At 38.7% G+C, this 17273-nt stretch overlaps 1 long non-coding RNA gene across 1 annotated transcript in view; it reads right to left on the bottom strand.

The window, feature by feature from the left end:
• Positions 1-452: 452 nt before the first annotated feature.
• The window catches only part of LOC139075797 (uncharacterized), a 39831-nt gene continuing 23010 nt past the window's right edge, over positions 453-17273 (bottom strand). Inside the window, exon 2 of the long non-coding RNA XR_011526602.1 lies at positions 453-676. This is a non-coding gene — a long non-coding RNA (uncharacterized lncRNA). The remainder of the gene's footprint in view (positions 677-17273) is intronic.

The raw sequence follows: 17273 nt of genomic DNA, 5'->3' as shown, positions 1-17273 counted from the left end.
GAATATCAAGAACCTCTGTATCTGGTGAAAGAGAAAGGGAAAATTGGACGGGAAAAGGAGAGGTCACTCATAATAAAACATTTTGTTTACTTGCTAGCTTTGATTAGGGAAAATTCCATTCAGGCAGGTTTTAGATTTTTCAAAAGCTATTTCTTTCTCTGAAACCAGGCTGCCTCAGGTATGATTTAGAATCTTGATGTCAGTCCCAATCACCACGAATATACAGATGCTAAGTGTTCTGGCTCGTGATAATGAAGCCAGACTTGTCTCTTCTGTGAACTCATATCCTGAATTTTCAAATGTCTAAAGAGCCAGGTACCAACAAAGCCCAGAATGAATCAATGAATGTGTGCATACAATAATTAATTTTTTGAACATGCAAGCAACAAATACAACTCCAAAAATATTTTGGAACACAATCTGCAAAGACACTTTGAAATTAGCAGAAATTATTTTATCTTAAAACTCTTATGTTTTATTTCAGATATGAAAGTGAGAAGCTTCAGAGACAACAGCTGTCACTTTTGAACATAAAGTGTTAAAATGGAAGTAGAAATTGATCTAAAGTTCACAGATGTCTCCAGTCATCTACAACAGATGTCACTAATCATTTCCTACTGTTTGAGCAGGTGTGATTCATCCACTATTTGGCTGAATTTCAGGGGGGAAAACGGACCTGTAAACAAACAAACAAATAAACAAATAAATCTGCATTGGAACTTGAAGACAATAATCATATTTCCCAAAGTATTCCCTCAAAGCTCTGTTTGCTTTGTTAAAATGTAGCTAATATATTTCTTATGCAGGTTAATATTTTGATAGACATCAATGAATTTCGACATGTTTCAAAATATTTCTGTTAGACTTTTAGCCCATTTGAATATCCTAGAAACTGTGATATTAGGATACAGCAAATTTTGTTGGCTCTGAAGGAAAGGAAACAGCCTTATTTTTTACCTAAAAGTTCCCATTTAATATTTATGTTAATATCACAACTTCTTGCCACAGTACGCAGTACACGGCATTTTCTCAATAAATGTTGAATAAATGAAGTTAGGTCACAAGTCACATAAAATATTATTTTCAGAGAATAGTAGCACCGTGGATTGAAGACATAGTTTTCTGGCTTTTAAATAAGATATGGAGCTTCTACAGGCATTTGCTTTGAAAATTATATGCTTTTGAAACTTATAAAAGTTATTTGAAATCACTCTCCAAATTAAGCAATGACAGAGTCAATGCCACCAAGATGTATCTCTTTCATAAAATAATAATAATTCTTCAGTCTATGCTCAAGGAGTCTCCTTTTTTTTTTTTTTCATTCTTTTTTTATTTTTATTAAGGTTGTGAAAGTTAACATCCTTGTGAAATTACAGTTGTACATCATTATTAGTCATCTTGTAGGTACACCACTTCACCCCTAGTGCCCTCTCCCCACCCCCCTTTCCCCTGGCAACCACCGATCAGTTCTCTTGGTCCATATATTAACTACCACCTACGAGTGGAGTCATATAGGGTTCATCTTTCTCTGTCTGGCTTATTTCACTCAACATAATACCCTCAAGGTCTATCCATGTTGTTGTGAATGGGACGACTTTGTCCTTTTTGATGGCTGAGTAGTATTCCATTGTATATATATACCACATCTTCTTTATCCAATCTTCGGTTGCTGGGCACGTAGGTTGGTTCCATGACTTGGCTATTGTGAATAATGCTGCGATGAACATAGGGGTGCATGGAACTTTTGGAACTGCTGATTTCAGGTTCTTAGGATAGATACCCAGTAGTGGGATGGCTGGGTCATAAGGTATTTCTATTCTTAACTTTTTGAGGAATCTCCATACTGTTTTCCATAGTGGCTGCACCAGTTTGCATTCCCACCAACAGTGTATGAGGGTTCCCTTTTCTCCACAGCCTCTCCAACATTTGTCACTCTTGGTTTTGGATATTTTTGCCATTCTAACAGGTGTAAGGTGATATCTTAGTGTAGTTTTGATTTGCATTTCCCTGATGATTAGTGATGATGAGCATCTTTTCATGTGTCTATTGGCCATCCATATATCTTCTTTGGAGAAATGTCTGTTCATGTCCCCTGCCCATTTTGTAATTGGGTTGTTTGATTTTTTATTGTTAAGTTGTGTGAGTTCTTTGTATATTATGGAGATTAACCCTTTGTCAGATAAATAACTTGTGAATATTTTTTCCCAATTAGTGGGCTGTTTTTTTGTTTCAATCCTGTTTTTCCTTGCCTTGAAGAAGCTCTTTAGTCTGATGAAGTCCCATTTGTTTATTCTTTCTATTGTTTCCCTCATGTGAGGGGTTATGGTGTCCAAAAAGATTCTTTTGAAGCTGATGTCAAAGAGTGTACTGCCGATATTCTCTTCTAGGAGACTTATTGTTTCAGGCCTAATCTTTAGGTCTTTGATCCATTTTGAGTTTATTTTGGTGAATGGTGAAAAAGAATGGTCGATTTTCAATCTTTTGCATGTGGCTGTCCAGTTTTCCCAGCACCATTTGTTGAAGAGACTTTCTTTTCTCCAATGTAGGCCCTCTGCTCCTTTGTCGAAGATTAGCTGTCCATAGATGTGTGGTTTTATCTCTGGGCTTTCAATTCTGTTCTATTGATCTGTGGACCTGTTTTTGTACCAGTACCATGCTGTTTTGATCACTGTAGCTTTGTAGTATGTTTTGAAATTGGGGATTGTGATTCCTCCGGCTTTGTTTTTCTCACTCAGGATTGCTTTAGCAATTCGCAGTCTTTTGTTGCCCCATATGAATTTTAGGATTCTTTGTTCAATTTCTGTAAAGAATGTCCTTGGGATTCTGATTGGGATAGCGTTGAATCTGTAGATTGCTTTAGGTAGTATGGACATTTTAACTATGTGTATTCTTCCAATCCATGTGCATGGAATGTCTTTCCATCTCTTTATGTCGTCGTCGATTTCTGTCAAGAAGGTCTCGTAGTTTTCGTTGTATAGATCTTTCACTTCCTTGGTTAAATTTATCCCAAGGTATTTTATCCATTTTGTTGCGATTGTGAATGGGATTGAGTTCTTGAGATCTTTTTCTGTTAGTTCATTGTTAGCATATAGAAATGCTACTGATTTATGTATGTTGATTTTATACCCTGCAACTTTGCTGTAGTTGTTGATTGTTTCTAACAGTTTTTCTATGGATTCTTTGGGGTTTTCTATATATAAGATCATGTCATCTGCAAACAGCGAGAGTTTTACTTCTCCATTGCCTATTTGGATTCCTTTTATTTCTTTTTCCTGCCTAATTGCTCTGGCCAAAACCTCCAGTACTATGCTGAATAAGAGTGGTGAAAGTGGGCACCCTTGTCTTGTTCCTGTTCTGAGAGGGATGGGTTTCAGTTTTTGTCTGTTGAATATGATGCTGGCTGTGGGTTTGTCATATATGGCCTTTATTATGTTGAGGTACTTCCCTTCTGTACCTATTTTATTGAGGGTTTTTATCATAAATGGATGTTGGATCTTGTCGAATGCTTTCTCTGCATCTATTGAGAAGATCATGTGGTTTTTGTTTCTCATTTTGTTAATGTAGTGAATCACGTTGATTGTCTTGCGGATGTTGAACCATCCCTGTGTCCCTGGTATAAATCTCACTTGATCATGGTGTATAATCTTTTTGATATATTGCTGTATTTGGTTTGCCAAAATTTTGTTGAGGATTTTTGCATCTATGTTCATCAGTGATATTGGCCTGTAGTTTTCCTTCTTTGTGTTGTTCTTGTCAGGTTTGGGGATCAGGGTGATGTTGGCTTCATAGAATGTATTAGGGAGTGCTCCCTGTTCCTCAATTTTCTGGAATAGTTTAAGGATAGGTATTAAATCTTCTATGAATGTTTGGTAGAATTCTCCAGAGAAGCCGTCTGGCCCTGGGCTCTTATTTTTGGGGAGGTTTTTGATTACTGTTTCTATTTCTTTACTTGTGATTGGTCTATTCAGAGTCTCTATTTCTTCCTGATTCAGTTTGGGTAGGATGTATGAGTCTAGGAATTTATCCATTTCTTCTAGGTTGTTCAATTTGTTGGCATATAGTTTTTCATAGTATTCTCTTATGATCCTTTGTATTTCTTCGGTATCTGTTGTGATTTCTCCTCTCTCGTTTCTAATTTTATTTATTTGAGACTTCTCTCTTTTTTTTTTAGTGAGTCTGGGTAAGGGTTTGTTGATTTTGTTAATTTTTTCGAAGAACCAACTCTTTGTTTCATTGGTCCTTTCTACTGTCTTTTTTGTTTCAATATCATTTATTTCTGCTCTAATTTTTATTAGTTCCCTCCTTCTACTGACTTTGGGCTTTGTTCGTTCTTCTTTTTCTAATTCCATTAGGTGTCATTTGAGGTTGTTTATGTAAGATTTTTCTTGCTTATTGAGGTGAGCCTGTATTGCAATGAATTTCCCTCTTAGGACTACCTTTGCTGCGTCCCAAATCATTTGGTACGGTATGTTTTCATTTTCATTTGTCTCCAGATAATATTTGATTTCTTCTTTAATTTCTTCAATAATCCATTGTTTGTTCAGTAGCATGTTGTTTAGTCTCCACATTTTTGGCCCTTTCCCAGCTTTATTCTTGTAGTTGATTTTTAGTTTCATAACATTATGATCAGAAAAGATGCTTGATATTATTTCAACCCTCTTGAACTTGTTGATGCTTGCTTTGTTTCCCAAGATATGGTCTATCCTTGAGAATGTTCCATGCACGCTTGAGAAGAATGTGTAACCTGCTGTTTTTGGATGAAGTGTTCTATATATATCTATTAGGTCCATCTGATCTAATTTTTCATTTAATTCTATAATTTCCTTGTTGATTTTCTGTCTGGATGATCTGTCCATTGGCGTTAATGGGGTGTTGAGGTCCCCTACTATTATTGTATTGCTGTTGATGTCTCCTTTAAGTTTTGTTAATAGTTTCTTTATGAATTTTGGTGCTCCTGTGTTGGGTGCATATATATTTATAAGTGTTATGTCATCTTGATGGAGCATCCCTTTTATCATTATATACTGCCCCTCTTTGTCTTTCTTTATCTGTTTTGCTTTGAAGTCTACTTTGTCTGATATAGGTGTGGCAACACCTGCTTTCTTTTGTTCATTATTAGCTTGGGGTATTGTCTTCCATCCCTTCACTTTGAGTCTGTGTTTGTCTTTGGGGCTGAGGTGTGTTTCCTGGAAGCAGCATATTGTTGAATCTTGTTCTTTGATCCATCCTGCCACTCTGTGCCTTTTGATTGGAGAGTTCAATCCATTCACGTTTAGAGTGGTTATTGAAACTTGGGGGCATACTGTTGCCATTTTATCACTTGTTTTCCGGTTCTTTTGCATTTTGTCCTGATGGAGAGCTGTTAATTTGTGTTATTGTCCTTCTGCTTATCTCCTTTGTTCTGGATTTTGTAACCCCTTTCCTTTTTTAGATTTTTCAGGAATGAGGTTCTTCCTGAGCATTTCTTGAAGAGGAGGTTTTGTGGTGATGGACTCCCCTAACATTTGTTTATCTGGGAAAGTTTTTATTTCTCCATTGTATTTGAAGGATATTTTCACTGGGTAAAGTATTCTTGGCTGCAGGTTTTTGTCCTTCAGAGTTTTGAATATTTCATTCCAATCTCTTCTAGCCTGTAAGGTCTCTCCTGAGAAATCTGCTGATAGCCTTATGGTGTTTCCTTTGTAAGTTATTTTCTTCTGCCTGGCTGCCCTTAGTATTTTCTCTTTGTCATTGACTTTTGCTAGTTTCACTACTATATGCCTTGGGGTGGGTCTTCTTGTGTTAATAAAGTTTGGAGATCTATTGGCTTCTGTCACATGAAGTTCCATCTCTCTTCCCAAGTTTGGAAAGTTCTCAGCTATTATTTCTTTGAACAGGCCTTCTGCCCCCTTCTCCTTCTCTTCTCCCTCTGGTATACCTATAATCCTTATGTTGCATCTCCTAATTGAGTCAGATAATTCTCGGAGAGTTTCTTCGTTTCTTTTTAGTCTTAGTTCTCTCTCCTCCTCTGTCTGCAGCATTTCTATATTCCTATCCTCCAATTTGCTAATTCTGTCCTCCATATTATCAACCCTACTGTTCAGAGAGTCCAGATTTTTCTTAATCTCCTCCATGGTGTTCTTCTTCTCCAGTATTTCTAATTGGTTCTTCTTTATAGTGTCAAGCTCTTTTGTGACATAGCTCCTGAACTCATTGAGTTGTCTATCTGAATTCTCTTTTAACTTGTTGAGTTTTTTAATAATGGCATTTTTCAAATCATCGTCATTTAGGTTACAGACTTCATTGTCTTTGGGATTGTTTTCTGGGTGCTTATCATTTTCCTTCTGTTCTGGAGATTTAATATATTTTTTCATACTGCTTGATGGCGTGGATTTGTGCTCCACATAGAGATAGAGTTTAGTCGCTGCTACCACTTGTTGCGGCTGGTGGGGGGGGGGGGGTGGCAGCTGTTTAGACTGCACCAACCAGGAACCCTGTCAGCTGTTACTGACTGGACCTGGACCCCTCCTCATAGTCACAGTGGTCCTGTGGGGTCCCTCATCGGTTGTGGGGGCAATTGCAAGGGGGCCTCAGGCTGGTGGTGCCTACTGTTGCAGCCCACTTAGACCCACTCCCTCCTTGTGGTCTGCAGTGGTGTTGTGGGCTTTCCCAGCAGCCAGGAGCAGGATCACCTATAATCTCTGCTTTGTCCCTAACAGAGCCCATAAGATCACACTTGTCCACTATAGGTCCCAGCAGAGCTATGGGTATCTTCTGCAGTCTGTCGTTAGCTCACCTAGCTGTGCTACTTTTGCCCCAGGGCCTTCCCGCCTTGTTATTGCCAGTTGGAACCTCTCCACTAGTGCTGTGCAGAGGCTTTCACTGAGGCTGCTGTAGGAACCTGGAGCTCCCCCCTGGGCTATGTAGCCATTTCACCGGAGCTCCACTCTGCCCCACTCCACTCTCATGGTATCTCTGGGAGCCCCTTGCCTCGTCTGGGACATGGCCAGAGTCCATGGGCCTGGCGGTGGCTTGTAAGCTGCTGCCTTCTGGGGAATTCTGCTCTAGGGAGCTTCCTGCTGTTCTGAATGCTGGGCAGGGCCTCCCTGCCAATGGCGAGCAGAGGCCCTTCCTGCTTGGGGGGTGCGGAACCCTGGAGCATCCCCCTGGGCCGCAGAGCTGGGTGTTGGAGCTCCACCCAGTCCCCAAGCACATCCACGGGAAGTCCTGGCACCCCCTGCACCGACCCATGTGCCAGAGACTGTGGGCCCAGCAGCAGCTTGCGGTCTGGTGCCATGCCAGGGAATCTGCCCACCGGGAGCTTCCCTTTGTTCTGGATTCTGGGCAGGACCTCCCAGCTAATGGCGAGCAGAGGCTTTCCCTGCCGGGGGTGGGGGGTGCGGGACCCCGGAGCCTCACCCTGGGCTGCTGAGCCTGGTGCTGGAGCTCCGTGTCCCCAATATGTCTACGGGAAGTCCGGGCGTCCCCTGCACCGACCAGTGTGCCGGAGACCATGGGCCCAGCAGCAGCTTGCGGTCTGGTGCCGTGCCAGGGAATCCACCCACCGGGAGCTGCCCTTTGTTCTGGATTCTGGACGGGGCCTCCCTGCTAATGGCGAGCGGAGGCCTTCCCTGCCAGTGGGTGTGGGACCCTGGGGATTCCCCTTGGGCTTAGGTGTAATCGCAGGGGGCTTGAGTAGGGCTGTTGTCACCTGTTTCCACCATCGCTCCACTTGTGAGTGCACACTCCCGCCCTTGGTGTGTGGCGATGCTATGGGGGAGTCTGCTGGAAGAGAGCCTCCTGCAGGAACTAGGCTGTCCGGGGGTCGGGGGTCGGAGAGTTTTCACCTATTTCCACCTCCTCCCTGGGGGAAGTCCGTCCACCTTCCGATGTATAGTAGCATGAGACTCTTAGGCATCTTGAGATGCTATCGGAATATCCTTAGGTTGGCTCCCGCCTGGCCAGCTGAGAAGCTCCACTGCTCCCAAAGGTGGCTTTTTTCCTCTCTGGCCAGAGTTACTGCCTCTTCTGCTTTCGTCAGGACTGTCCCTTGTTGTGGGGGTTCTTTTCATCCAGTTTTCAGTTTTCAATCCAGGGTGATTCCTCCTAAAATTGTTGTAACCTGGTTGTGCTTGCGGGAGGAGGCGAGTTCAACATCTGCTCACAGCGCCATCTTGATGAGAACCTCAAGGAGTCTCCTTTTAAAGTGAGATGTGTGTTTATGTGTGAGTACAGTTGGCCCTCCATATTTGCATATGTAACAATGTGCGTAGGTTATATGCCAATACTGTGCCATTTTAGACAAGAGATTTGGTCATCCCTGTATTTTAGTATCTGGCTAGGTGTGCTGGAACCAATCCTCTATGAACACTGAGGGATGACTAAGCACTACAATGTCTGTTAAACCAGCAATGAATTGTGGCTGGGGCTAGCATTGGAAGGGATTAATATATAATATATGATATCAATTCTAATTTCTAATATATAGTATGGAATAATAATTGTAATGTAGAAAACACTTGAGAAAAAAATTTAAACAATTTCCTTCACCACCAAATTAAAATCTGAATGCTTATTTGAGACAATGTTTTGAAGATAATCTAAAAACTTGCGATTCAGTCCGAATAGATATTTTTCTTGTCTTCCCTAAGTTTGCATTTGAAATAACCACAGATCTTTATTATTATTGAAGAAGGAAGGAGAAGAATGATTAGATCAGTGAATATTGATATCATAAATATGAGAAAATCAAGTCCTTGTCCGAAAATTCCTGCCCCTTGATCAGTTTATAAAACACCAAAGTCAGTTCTGTCAATCCAAATGAAATTACTATAAAACTCTCCTTGAAAATTCCCAGTTCATAGCTGAGATGGAGCCAGCCCTGACACAGTCAAAAATCTGTTTCACAGATTCCAGCAGTTAGCATCTGATAAAAAGTAAGGAATGTCGCCCAAGGACTGAAGTCTCCCCAACAGATTTTTTTCTTCTGCTGCTTTTCTTTCTTTTTTCTTCTTTTTTTTTTGCTGTTAATAAGAAATGACTAACAGTGTCTAGTAGACTCTATTATACAAAAATAATGACTTGTACTAATAGAGGGATATTTTGCCTCAAAATCATTTACAAATATTTATAGATATACTGTTACAAGATACCCATGTCTCCTGAGGTGGAACCACCTCTGGTGAAACACAAGAGCTATTTAATAGCAACTCAGTTCTTTCTGGTGTTCAGGTCTATAGTCGAAAGGGAGAGTGCAGTTATTCAATTTTGCCTTCAAAGACAGTTAAAGCAGAATTTCTCTTAGCTATGATTGTATTTTGAATTGTGTCTGAAGTTCTTTAACGACTGTGTCTATTCAGAAATTTCTCTTTGCATTAATTCAAGTGTTTACATAATTTGTAATAATGCTCACTTTACTTTTTTGGTGGTTTACAACTATCTCACCTTCATTTGTGCATTGACATGTGACAGGGCTTGCTTCACAGGTGTGTGATCTGTGCATTTGCCCAGGGCCCAGTGTTCAGAAGGGTTCTGTGTTTGGTTTAATCCTTCCTTGTCACCATTTTGAGATTCTTAATAATTGTTGAACAAAAGACTATGTTTTCATTTTGCACTGAGACCTGCAAATGATGTGGCCAGTTCTAGCACTTGATGAGACATATAATAAGTCATCAAGGGTCTGTAAGATCTCCAAAGACACCAGAGCAAAGACTCTAGCACTTGAGTATATGGGCCTATTTCGACAAGGCAATTAGGGATGATATATAGAACCAGGCTTCTTCAGAGTGAGGTACCACCAATTCTCACTGAATGCAAAATAGAGTGATTAGAGTGATCTTTCTTAGAAATGTGCAATTTTCTATGATACCAAGAGTAAGGACCTTTAGAGTCTGTGCATTGAATGATACTAAACTTTTGTTTTATGTTCTGTTGGGAGAGGGAAATGACTTGTGAAAGAGAAGCTGGGTGCTAGATGTGGCCACTGTATCTTAAACACATTCTTGTCCACATAGAGAGATCTCCCATCCACATACATGAGGGCAAGGATGGTAGAATAACCCTGAAAATAATGCTAATACTACTACTTAATATTTGTGTGACACCTATAGATTCTCTCACAATAATGATCCTAATTGAGGTTTCCTATAATTTAATATTAGATTCATAGAAGCCAAGTGAGTTACCAAAGGTCATATAGTAAGTTGAAGCAAACTTTCAACACGAGTATTCTAAATCCATGCCCAGGGCCGTTTTCACTTGTTTGCTCCACTTGTGATAAATCTTTGAGGCTGTAATTAGAAGGGCTGCCCATATAATGGGAGTTTTACTGAAGTAAATAAAGCAACCTTTTGGCTACTTATTTCTAAAGGACCTTATTTCTAAAGAATCCCAGGCCAGGACAATCCTATAGGCGGTAGGAAGAGAACAGGGCACCAAAAATGCTGCAGGAAAAGAAGGGCAGAAGGGAAAGACATGGACAGGAAACCACTGAATGTCAGAGTTGAAAGCAAACCTATGGTCATCTTGTCAATCTCTACTTCTCTCTCAATGCAACCTGATGAGAAAGCCCTCTCAACAGCAGCTGGAGAGATGAATTTTCACTTTAGAAACAGTTACAAATGAGCATTTTATCTCAAAACACCGCATTCCATTCCATTAAATAGCTTAATTGCTTGAAAGTTCTGGCTTAAGTTGAATTGAGTTCTGATTTGCTATAAATTTGAATAAAATATGGTCTCTGTTCTGAACTCTGAAGAGGAATAAAGCCATTAAAACATAATTCCAATACACATGTAATAAAAGTCATACTAGAGAAATCCACAAAAACTGCTCAGAAACGTATATTGCTGGAGTGAATGGACAGTTTCACAGAGGATTTGCTCTTTGACTTGGACTGTGAATCATGGCAAATTATGCAAAAGGAGAACACAGAAGTTTTCTGCTAATCCTAATGACTTTTTTCCCTTAATCCACATGATTTATAAAAAATTTTTTTTATTTTTATTTTTTTTTTTAAAGATTTTATTTTTTCCTTTTTCTCCCCAAAGCCCCCCAGTACATAGTTGTATATTTCTTGTTGTGGGTTCCTCTAGTTGTGGTATGTGGGACGCTGCCTCAGCGTGGTTTGATGAGCAGTGCCATGTCCGCGCCCAGGATTCGAACCAACGAAACACTGGGCCGCCTGCAGCGGAGCGCGCGAACTTAACCACTCGGCCACGGGGCCAGCCCTTATTTTTTTTTTTTTTAATATTTAAAAACTCTACTGTGTCTCTTCTTGGTCTTCTTCTCATTAGACTAAACAACCAACTCAAATAATTCCTTAAATATTATGTATGACACCCACATCCGACCAAAAAAATACGAATATCTATCCTTTACGCTATCTATAATTATTCTCTACTTCTTTAGTATCCCTATTAATGTGAACCACCATGATTTAAAGCCCCTTCATCAGATATATTCTGCTCATTGCAGAAACAAGACTTCATTCTGTGTGATTGGAGCATTTTCTCACATATTAAGGTTGTATTAGAGTTTGTGCCAATAGCATCATTATTTTGTTGGCTTACCCTGTACCTGTATTTTGATCAATGAAGCATAGGGCTGGTGTCCCACCCTAGCATATGCTTGGAAATCTAAGAGAAGATTTTCACAATCTTTTCTAATTGTCTCTTTAGTTTTGACCTAAATAGAAGAATTTGATCTTGTTGCTACTAAATTAGTTTTTGTCCCATCTTCTTGAACTTAAAAATTTGATAACTCTGCCTTCAATGTTTTTAATTGGAAAAAATCCAAAACGGAAAAAAACTAAACCAAAGCATCATGATAAAGTCTAAAACAAAGCCACATGACATTCCACCAGCAGCTTCCCCCAGGTTTCAACAGAACTTAACCAACAATAAATAGGCTTCTTAAAATCATCCCATTTTAGGGGCCAGCCCCATGGCATAGTAGTTAAGTTCAGCATGCTCTGCTTTGGTGGCCCTGGTTCACAGGTTTGGATCCCTGGGGCGGATCTACACCACTAATCAGCCATGCTGTGGCAGCAAACCACATACAACGTAGAGGAAGATTGGTGACACAGGTTAGCTCAGGGCAAACCTTCCTCAGGGAAAACAACAACAACAACAAAAAAACCCCTTTCGTTCTTTCACAAAATAATTTCCCATTATATCTGTGTCTTGATGTTAATACAGTGGATCTACTACTACCTAAGCATCTCCTAGCAATTTCATCTAAAATGTGAATGAGGCATGCTTGTCATTACGTCCTGCTGTTGAATGCAGCTAGATCACAGGGATCATCATATACTTTTAAAAAATCCATTCAGACTCTTTGATTATTTAAATTTTTGCTAGAAAAATTTTCTGAGGCCTTTCTTACCCCTCAGATTATAATTTTCTCAAATAACTTATCTTTTCTCTCCTCACTTTGAAAGCTCAGAACATTTGCTTAACTCCAGTTTTCTGAGTGTACTCTCTCTCCCTCATTTTCATAATTGTTCAAACTATGGCACCACATTCGCAGTCTCTTTAGTATCTTGTTACATGCTTCTTCACTTGCTAACTGGAGATCTTAGATTATTTTATCACTCGTTTGTGGCCTCCAATACATTTCCATTATACACGTTATTTTCCTGACTCTGAGAGACTGAACTAAAATTAGGTTTGAGTAGGAGTGCCTTCTGTCTTCGGGTGCTAGCATGTTATCATTTTCCTTAAGCACTGGGATTATGACTTTCTATTTCTCTTTCATATTATAGAGTATATATATATATGCATTCTCTTTGTTGGCACTTTTCTTGAAACTTCAGCTCATTCTGGCACTCTTTTCCTGACCAGATTACCTCTGAATCATGCCGCCTTTAGTACTCATTCGTGATTATGCGTTTCTCTTTTCATCTTACAAAGATTTTAAAAATCTGAGATTCTGTTTACTGTAGTGGACACTTCCTATAGTTCTATAATTGCTGGCATTGAGTGTATATTTAGATTTTCTTTTTTGAAACTTCAGTCTCTCAAAAGCACACCCAGGGGATATTCCAGGTTTTATGGGGCCTGAACCTTATACAATTGGGGAGGGAAGTCTTTTTTAATAAAAATAACATAAAACACCTTACTTTTAAAAATTTTATAGGACTATGAAAGTAGCCCATGCAGGACCTTCAAAGCTTGAGATTTATTAGGTTCATGGTGCCTACACTTCAGATTACGCTCCATTCAGAGTCTCTAGCCAAAGAACCGTAGCTGAATTTTAAATCACCATTTTGAAAGTGACTTCAAATAGTCTAACATATATTATCAATTAATATGCCAATCTGAGCTGATTCAAAAGCCACTCTTAACCTGTCAACATGATGGAAAAAATAGAATAAAAGTAACTTAGCGTACATCAGTCATCTTGAAACTGATAAAAGAAAATTGTCTTATGGCTGCGAAGAAGAGGGAAATCAAGTCAAGAGCATGTATCAAGACTCACAAAGGCTGCCACTTGAAAGAAAGGGAGGCTAAAAAACAACGCTTAGTCCTGGGAAGCAGCATGGAAGAACACCCCCGACTAGGGCTCAGGGTGTAAGAAACACCCAGAGGAAACCACTCTTCTGGTTCATACCAACCTTGGGAACAGAATCTGAATTCATAACAGCTATGTGTTTCAGGAAATTTAAGACCAAAAAATTTAAGAAAGTTGTCCTGTACCAGCAATCTGTGAGGTTAGGCAAAAGCATCATGAGTTGATGCTGTCGGGATGCTCCCACAAACCGGATCATATGAAGTTCTCAGGAAAACTATCACTGCAATGGGATATAGTCAAACTTACAAACCAATCAAGGAAAGAAACCACCACAATGGGGAGTCAGTAATGAAGCACATGAGAAAATTCAAAGCCCATGACCTTGAGACACTAGAATAATCTGAATGAAAAGTAAAATGTCCAAATGGTTAGAAGATTAATAGAGATCAAAGGGCAAGAGCAGTATAGTATGAATGAAAAAATAAGAATAATTGAAAAAGGACAAAATATATGTCCTACATATAGTAAAATAAGTAATATAGTTATAGGAAAAACATCTTAATAGATGGGTTGAACAATAGACTGATAAGCTATAGGAAAAAATAATTGTGTCAGAAGACAGAGCTGAATACTTCTGCAGTACAAACAAAAAATTAAAGAGATGGAAAACAAGGTAAAAAAATATGGACATATAAAGTTTCACCTTGTCTAGTAGGGGAAAGGAGGAACTGTTAGAGAAGCAACATTTAAAGGCACAAGACAGCAAGAAGAGCAGATATACTTGCCTTATTCCTGGTGGGAAAGCTTCTAAATACTTGCCATTAAGTATGTTGTCTACTACAGGGTTTTGATAAATAATGTTGAGGAGTTTCCTTCCAACTACTAATTTCCAAAGTGTCTTTTTTATTTTAATGATGATTGCAAGCAAAATTTATTTGAAGATTTTTCTCTCTCTTTTGAGATGATCAGATGCATTTTTTAATCTCTTAATGAATTGTGTGGCTAGATTGCTTTGCATACCAGACAGATAAATTTTTTTACATTGTTGGCATCAATTTACTAATACAATTTAATGAATCTAAGGTTTGACTCTATGAATGAGAGTGACCTATAAATTTTTGTACTGTCCTTGTCTAGTTTTGGCATTTTTGTTATATGAATCTCACAAAAAGAATTGGAAAAGTTTCACTCTATTATGTTCTCTGGAAAAATGTGTGAAGGTCAGAGATAAAACATTTGGAAGGTTTGCTTAAACTTGCCTGTAAAAGCATCTAGATTTGGTGTCATTGGAGAGTAGGGAAAAGGGGAAATTTTAACTATCTACTCCATTTACTTAACGTCTGTTGATCCATTTAGAGATCCAATTTCTTCTTGAGATAATTTATTTGTTTTTAGAAAATGTCTATCATATACGTTTGATAACTTATTAGCATTAACTCATTCATTGTATTTGTGATTTCAAGAATAATAACTCTACTACGTACACTCATGTGCACACACACATATATATACACTGTAGTACATATAAGTGTGTACATGTATAGTACATATATAATATATATGTGTGTATATATGAGGGGAGATAGATTTCTCTCTTTCAACAATTTTGTTTGAATTTTGTCTATTTCATTCATCTTTGGAATATAGCAGATATTTCACTTTTTAACAAAATTTGATTTCAGGCTTCAAATTCAGTTTTCAACATTTTCTAGAAAACTGTCATCCATGTCCTTCCTCTGCCCATGTAGCTAGAAATGTGCTTGCATAATAATACCACTTGTGACTTTCATTCATTTCTTCTCCAAAGCCCCCCACTGTACTTCTACTCCACTCCTCTGGGAAGGCCTCCCCGACTCTCTCTTGACCTTGAGTTCTCAGATCTAGGAGCTCTACCCACCATGCTCTCAGTACCCCCGTCCTTGACTCCATAGCAACAGGTAATGTGTTTAATCGTCTTGCTTTATTTAAATGCAAGTCTCCTTAGTATATTGTAATGTTCTTGGGAGCAAATGCAGTGATTTTTGTTTGTGGCCTCCAAACTCCCTCAGTGTATTTAGCATGGAGTGGGGACTTAATAAATTAGTTTGAATTTTTAACGCCAGTCCTGTTAATTTTTCCCACAAGAAATACGAGAAAAATTAGTAGTTTGAATACATTTTGACAGGTTGGAAGGTGTTGACTTATTCTTCTAAGAAGATAACACACTTACCAATTTGATATTTCAGGCCTATTTATTGGTTTATAATTTACCTTTTTCTGGTAAGAATTTCAGCAGCTATATCACACCTGCATATGCTATTTAGACAGTCTTTAGAAGAGATTCCTCAAATATTATTATAAGTTTTTTTCTATGGTGGTGACAGCATTCCTGCTTTTCCCTGTGAACACGCAGATCATACTATACTCTCTGAAGGATGAAATAAGCCTTCATTGTTTATTAGTTAGGCTCATCATCTCTGAGAAGAGCCTTATGCCTTTTAGAATTGACCAAATGAAAGTCTCTTACTCATTATCTCTCATTAAGTCATGTTCTCCTGCTTATAAAAATTTTGTAACTTTGATTTATTTCAACCATATTAGTGCTTTTTTTCTCCTGATGAATTTTCATTTAGCTAACAAAAGATGTGCAATTGGAAAAGTGTTGTCTTTTAGGCATTTGCTCCAACTATGGGAATTTGCAAATTCTCTCTATGGGTTGGCCAGAAATTAAAGGAACATGACCAATTTCAGTTACCTTAATAAGATATTTAAAATGCTTAATTAAATTCACTTATTTCAATAAGAATATATTATATGATTCTGAAAAAAGAAAAAAAAATTGATTGCATCATGTGGTGGTCTGAACAGATTTCCAATTCTTCTTCCTCTTGCTACTTTTGTTGCAGAATTGCCAAGCTGACCTTGGTCTCCAGACTGAAACCAAGAACCAGAGAGGGTGGTGGTGTTCTACGATGTGGTGGTGGGCACTCTGCCATCTCTGACACATAACTCCCACAGTGTCTATGTAGAGCAGTTGTACAGGTTTTAGAGGCTGATGCTGAAGATGTTCATCAAAGCCAATTACTCATTCGTCCAAATTCTAACAATTAATAAATAAAAAGTGAAGCAAGCTATAGCTTGAACTCTAAAGCAAGAAAGTATGAGATTTGCGGCTACCACTTGTAAAATTGGTTGCCTTCTCAAGTGGGCCCAGAGAACAGAAGATTAAGAATAACAGAAAATATATACCACCTACATAAAGAGATTGAAAATATTTGCTTTTATATAGTTTTCTTTTGTTATCTCATCAGTTTATATTTAGACTGATAACCAGAGGTGGGTCCCTTTTTTTTTTTTTTTTTTTTTATTAATGTTATGATAGATTACAACCTTGTGAGATTTCAGTTGTACATTTTTGTTAGTCATGTTGTGGGTACACCACTTCCCCCTCCGTACCCTCCCCCCACCCCCCCTTTTCCCTGGTAACCACCAATCAGATCTCCTTCTCAATATACTAATTTCCACCTATGAGTGGAGTCATATAGAGTTCGTCTTTCTCTGACTGACTTATTTCGCTTAACATAATACCCTCGAGGTCCATCCACATTGTTGTGAATGGGCCAATTTCGTCTTTTTTTATGGCTGAGTAGTATTCCATTGTGTATATATAACACATCTTCTTTATCCAATCATTAGTTTCTGGGCATGTAGGCTGGTTCCACGTCTTGGCTATTGTAAATAATGCTGCAATGAACATAGGGGTGCAACGGACTCTTGAGATATCTGATATCAGGTTCTTAGGA

The sequence above is a fragment of the Equus przewalskii genome, chromosome 14, assembly GCF_037783145.1.
Source record: "Equus przewalskii isolate Varuska chromosome 14, EquPr2, whole genome shotgun sequence".
In the NCBI taxonomy this organism is placed as follows: domain Eukaryota; kingdom Metazoa; phylum Chordata; class Mammalia; order Perissodactyla; family Equidae; genus Equus; species Equus przewalskii.
The sequence above is the reverse complement of the archived record's forward strand: the minus strand, read 5'-3'. Positions and strand labels throughout refer to the sequence as shown.